Below are 6,637 nucleotides of genomic sequence, written 5' to 3' on the forward strand. Positions count from 1 at the left end.
GGGGCGCTTAGGCGTAGACTACGGGACGCCCTTGGGCGTGAGCAGCAAGGAGCTACAAAAGATTTATAAAAGTTACGTGGACGTCGGGTTTTGGGATCAAGCCCAGAACAACCTGTCCGATGCAACCATCCCTTGCACGAGACACACTGAACAGAGTATGACCGTCCTAAAAAGATTCTTTTCTGGCAAAGGCAGCAAAACCATTTAACAGGACCGGGGTCAGGAGACGGACCCGGATTGGGTTCGATACCTTCCCGGAGCAAGAGAATATGTAGCAGTCCTGCTGCAAGGAGCTGCTGGGAGGATGACAATTTGTGGGAGGGACGAAACAAATTAAATGGGGTCACACTGAAATGACAGTCCTTGGTCGGGAAAAATCCCGACTCGCTCCGGTACATAGAACCGACTGCCTTGGGAAGCGCTCTATTTCCATTCGTTCCTTGTAGTAGAGATAATTCTATCTTCTTCTTCTGCTTCTTCTTCTTCGATAAGGAGAATCCCCGAAGGCCTTTGGAAGTTTTATTGATGTTGATAATCCTTCTGATATTGATCCGGTATGTTGTTGACATATCGCCTGGATAGCGAAGATCCCGGACTGAATTACTCTTTTTTAGTCCGGGGCCGCATTTCACATACCCTTTTGTATCTGTCCGTGAAAAAGGAATGGAGAAAGCCTGCTATACTTTCATTTGTTCCTTGTAGTTGAGATAATTCTATCTTCTTCTTCTGCTTCTTCTTCTTCGATAAGGAGAATGTCCGAAGGTCTTGGTGTTGATGATCCGGTATGTTCCGGAAAACAGCACCATCAATGTATTGGCGCGAATATCATGTTGGCGCGAACATTGCGGAAACGATTTGATATAACCTTATAGAACACACAGCCCCTCTTTCCATTAAAAACTTGCGTTACCTTCCAAATAGGCAGTTGAGAATTAGTTGCCCTACACAACCCCTTTAGTACCAAATCCCCAAAGATATTCTTATAGCTTGGATCGATGTTATCAAACTAATGTTGGAGCTAAATCTTTTGCAGCCGAGGGCGTTGAACTTTCTCATGCATGCAATTCATTTGTTTCACCTTGACTGTCTTCGGTGTTAGCAGCACATTGACATTTTTTAAAACCTAGATCTTAACCCTTCAGAGAAAGTGAATAGAAACTGTGGATGTTCAACCCAAAAAGATTATTTCTTTGAGAAGTTCATATTGTGGCCGGACCCTATTCATACACTGAGCTTTCTCAGCGTTTTCCAATATCGATGCCTGCTATCGCGGCCAGATCCCAGGATTTAAATCTCATACCACCACCATATCCAATTACAAAAAGTCACTCCCTTATCAAACTGACCACTTTACTAATTAAAAAATTTTCAAAGATTACATTTTGTTATTGCTCGCTCTAAATTTTTTTGAGAAATCTTAAAAAAAAAGTTTATTTTTTGTATCATATCCTTATAAAAATAATAAAAAAATTTATTTATAAAAAAAATTTAACATATCCAAAATGCACTGCAACGCAACGAGCGCTAAAAGAATAGGAAAATTTAATGTTTGAACACTTTAAGTCAAATGTGAATTGCGTCCAATGAAGAATATTGTAGCAGGTGCTGAGTATTTACTTAATAGAAAAGTCCAGTCGCCTTTCAATTAATCCTAGCCGCTTCGATTACAACCTCCAAAAGATTTAACCAATAACAACATGATGAGGATGGTGAATGATGGGGTGTGTATAAATTGGATGCACTGCTGTGACGTATGGCGTACCAACAACTAAAGGATAATGCGAACCATGAATTTGTGTGATGCTCTGATGTGAAACAGCGGCTGGTGCAACCAGGAGGCTGGGGCGTGCAGCGGCAAAGCTCAACAGGGCAGCGAACACCACAAACTGTGAAAGAGAAAATTTAGATAGATTTTAAAAAAAGAAGTTGAAAACGCATAAGGAGTTAAAATTTCGTAAGATAAACATTCTCGTACTATGTCCTTACCAATTTATAAAAGTTCAACATATTTGCGCTTGTAACGTTGCGTTGTACTTGCAATTAAGACAGAAATTAATATTTTAATGATGTTGTTCGTGCATGTCGTCGCTTTTATAGTTAGCTATTGTCACTTGAGTTTTGTTTTTTAATCTTATTGTAATTGATGTCGTGATTTCTATTGCAGCAGAATGCGTTGCAGAAACGGTTGCCATATCACATTTCCTTTCTGTACCAAAATGTGTACTGTAAAAGGCTCAAAAATACAGAAGAGAATATCAACATGTTTCAATTTGTTTATGACGAGTGCTGCAATGTTACTGCAAGATCAAGCTTAGCTCAGAATGACTGCTCTTCCCCAGAAATTCTTCTAATAATTGTGTGTTGTGGCAGCGATCTGCCCTCAAGTGGCCCAATGACACCAGACTAATCTCGTTCATTACTTTTTTTATTTATTTATTTTATTATTTATCTTAATATATAAAAAACACTTGTCACAGGTTTGAGGCTAATGGACTCCTAAATTACTGAATCGATTTTGAAGTTGTTTTGCACCCCGTATGTAGGTTGATCTAACTTGAAATATAGGATAGGTTATATCTCAGTTTATAGTCGCAATATTATTATATTGCAGTTTTTTTTATTTGTTTATACGTAATATTAAAATGTTACGTATACGCAGTGGCACTCTTATTTTCAGGTGGTGCGGATATACTTCCGTGCAATTGCTTGGTGTTTAATTAAACAACCTGCTTATCAATAAAAAATATTATAGCGAATGATATCAAGTATAGCACATCACCAGGTCCGGCGAGAGGGGGGGGGGGGGTTCTGAAGGGGCCCGCGATTTAGAGGTACTATGACATTTTTTTAAATTCAGGAAAGCCTTAATTGTGTAGAGGGTAATTTTCATACCCTGGGTGACTAGGGTCTCGAGATATAGGCCAAAACGTGGGCCAGTGAATGCCTAGACAGTGTTTATACAGTATGGATATCAAATGAAAGCTGTTGATGAGTGCTTTGGTACAGAGTAATATATTATCCAGAGACGGACTGGGACTGGGATTAGGACTCGGAGTGGGACTGGATTAAAGTACATACCACCCTCTAGGACAGGCAATAAGGGATGCAGAAGAATGAGAAGGAATTGAGAGAAGAGAAAAGAGGGAAGGAGATTGAGAAAGAGATAGAATGAGACGAAGATGGAGATAGATGAAGCGAAAAAGACGGAGGGAGGAGTGAATAAAAGGATTAGGAAAAAGTGATGAGGGGGGAGGGCAGAGTCAGACGGAAAAAGCTTATTAAAATGTATGCAGATAGGCCAAATTTAGGGCAGGATATATATTTTTTTTTTACCGAGTTATTGATGGACAATGGTTTGGCAAGCGTCGAGATACAAAACTGCTCAGCTACAGTATAAATATCATCAGCTGAGGGTAAAACCAAATTAATAGTATAGAAACAAACATATACAGCTTTAACGGTTGAGGGAGATAAGAACAGTCTTTTTTTTATAGAAAAAGGGAGTCCGACATATCAAATGTGTTTGAGTGAGAGTTATAACCTTGGCAAAAATACCAGAAAGGCTAGTTAAGTTCGAAATTCGTTCTACATTGTTTTAAAAGAAGAGGTGTTTAATGTCTCGTAGTTCGACAGGGAACACTAACGTTCAATTCGTTCAGAAGAGATGGGCTTGAAATCTATCAATTCCGTAGATTAGTCATAAATATTACGCCTAGCATTTCCCTTCGACTAGCAAGAGTTGGAGATTGATAAGTTTTAATCGATTAGTGTAAGGTGGAAGATTAAATAAATAATCTCTTTGAAAATTCCTTAAGGCAAATAATAAACACTGTATTTGTATTGAATCGAGCCTGTCATTATGGCATTGAAAACGCGGATTCCAGATTATTGAGCCATACTGCTATCTACTACTCAATATACCCAAATACACATAAATACTTAAGGTTAAGTGGCAACTCTAAGCAAAAATATTTTTATTGAATCACTTTTAGAAATTCCTTGTTGACAGCGAGGTTTACATGTTTCCAAAACAAGTTCTTAGTTTGACAGAGAAGGCAAATTTCTAAAGGTATATTTAGTAACAATACATAGTTAAGAATCAATAACTTTGCGCCGTAGAATGAATTTCACTTGAAATACTGGTACATCACGATTAAGTTTAAAAAATTCAAATAGTTCTCAATCTAATAAAGACATACTCAGTGGCAACACCTAGTGATGCTATACAATGTAGCACACGGTATAGGTACCAAATTTCACAAGAGCTTCCCGCTGTAGAAGTGAGAATCTCCTAGTGTTAGACTCTGCCCTACTTAAATGTTATCTCCCACGTCCCGCGCAATTTTTACTTCAGGTGTAGAAGCATGGCGTGTAAGTTCTTTGGCCTTCCTCATGGTAATCAACCATCATCTCGACTTGCAAGGAGAATATTCCTCACGTATATGCTGACCATATACCATCTGACCCTTTTTCAGGCCAAATGGCATTGTCCGGAAATGGATCGCTTAGTGTTACCTTCACCGTTCTTCATTGCTTTGTGAGTGGATCGCATTTGAAAAGGTGTAGCGTGCGTGGTCTGCGTATTTTAGACCCTGTCCATTTTGTGGAGATATTCCCGGAAGTAGACTTGGCAAGTCAAAGACTGCGTCGGTTAGAAGTCGACTACCCCATGCGGCCATACAGTTAATTCTCTCGTCTACTTTCCTGCAGCACTGCCGCTCCATTACTGTTACCATCCGTCGCATAGATTTTCTACACACCTGCGTGGCAGCAAAATCTCCGCCCTGAGTGGAGGTGATTAATTGATTTCCCTTCCTCAGCGAGAAGGCATATCGAAACGACAAGGATATCAGCTGCGGCACCCCTCTGCGTGGGACCGAGGTAGTGTATTTGTTGTAGCGATAAGGTTTTTCCCCGAAGGCTTTGGGGAGTGTTATCGATGTGATGGTCCTTTGCCGGATACAGATCAGGTACGTTCCGGTAGCACAGTAGCCGGTGCTAGCCGGACCATCTCGGGAACAATTTATATGGCCACATTAAACCTTCAGGCCATCCCTCCCTCCCCACCCCCAAGTTCCATGAAGAGCTTGTGGTCGCCAGAGCCTCGTTTGTTAGTGAAACTGGATTCACCACGGATAGGTGAGGTTAACAATTGGGTTGCGCTGGCAACCTGAAAGGGTTGCGCTACACAGCCCCTTGAATCTGGTATTTTAGTCGCTTCTTACGACTGAGGTAATAGATGTTCTTTATTTTCGGAATCTCATTACATTCTCCAAAATTTCTGCACTGTACAAAAGAATAAAATCTGAAATGGATGCAAGCAGTTGACTTAAACATGGAATTGGATCGCTTATGTTTGCCTTTAATGTACTTAAGTATCTTTCGGTCTGCGCAATATTCTCGCAGGGCCCCTGAAAGTGTGCTGAGAAGTTTAATTTGCTATCTAGCCTTAACCCCAAGGTATTGCGTGGAACTGCGTTTTACAATTACTTGGAATTCGTCGGTACGTGAGAATCGCGATCTCAGCTTTCGCTGTCGCTAGTTCAAGTCCACGGCAATTCATCCGTCTATTTATACTGCACATTAATTGATTTAATTTTTGCTCTGCCGGCTTGCAGTGCTGCCACGTAATCTGCGAAAGTGAAAAGAAAGGTGCTTCCTGGCATATGCGAGTAAAGAATGCTGTCATTCATAGCATTTCAGAGTTCAAGACCTAATACCGGTCCCTGGGTTGCTCCGCTTATTATCCTTAACTCTTCCTAGTCTGTTTCGCATGAGAGCCAAGTGTTTTAGCGCGTTGAGCATGTCGTCCTACTTGACGGTGTTAAAAGCATTTTTAATGTGCACCATGACTAATAAGACAACTGGTCCAGCTTTTCTCACACCCTTAAAATAACTTCGGCTATGGCGTCTATTGTGGGGTGGCCCTATGCGGAACCCATGCTGTCGGTGAGACAGACCCATACATATTCAGCGGCTGCTGTTAGTCGTTGTTTCAGAAATTATGAAAAGTTTGTTATCTGAACAATCGGTTGTGGTGGATGTGTGCTATATATAAAACCGATCTCATCCATTTTTTCAGACAATAATATATGCAATGTACGAAAGCATATGGTGAAGATTGAAGCTTCAATCTGATAAATTGAGGAAGATATGACAAAAACCCTCTTTTCTGAAAAATCGGTTGTATGTGGGATATATGCTATAGTGGTCCGATCCGGCAGGTTCCGACAAATGTCTAACCGGACAATTAATATAACCGCTCTCCACATTTTAGCAAAAAATCTCAAAAATTGAGGGACTAGTTTGCATACAAACAGAAAGACGGACATGGCTAAACCAACTCAGCTCTTCATCCTGATCATTTCGGTATACTTATTGGCGGGTCTATCTATTTTCCTTTACTTACTTACTTAATTGGCGCTTAACTGTCTAAACGGTTATGGCCGTCCAACAAGGCGCCAGTCGCTCCTTCGCTCCGCCAACCGTCGCCAATTGGTCACAGCAAGGGAGTTTAAATCGTTTTCCACCTGGTCCTTCCAACGGAGTGGGGGCCGCCCTCTACCTCTGCTTCCAAAGGCGGTTTCCGACAGAAATACTTTCTTGGCCGGAGCATCATCTTTCATTCGCATAACAT

General features: G+C 40.8%; 1 long non-coding RNA gene across 1 annotated transcript; it reads right to left on the reverse strand.

Moving 5' to 3' along the window:
- Positions 1-1,329: 1,329 nt before the first annotated feature.
- LOC137233531 (uncharacterized) lies at positions 1,330-2,177 on the reverse strand. The gene is made up of 2 exons (XR_010947505.1): positions 1,987-2,177; positions 1,330-1,886 (listed from the first exon to the last, which is right to left on the reverse strand). It is a non-coding gene; the product is annotated as an uncharacterized lncRNA (long non-coding RNA).
- Positions 2,178-6,637: the final 4,460 nt, after the last annotated feature.

Source organism: Eurosta solidaginis, chromosome 5 (genome assembly GCF_040869045.1).
Source record: "Eurosta solidaginis isolate ZX-2024a chromosome 5, ASM4086904v1, whole genome shotgun sequence".
Taxonomy (NCBI): domain Eukaryota; kingdom Metazoa; phylum Arthropoda; class Insecta; order Diptera; family Tephritidae; genus Eurosta; species Eurosta solidaginis.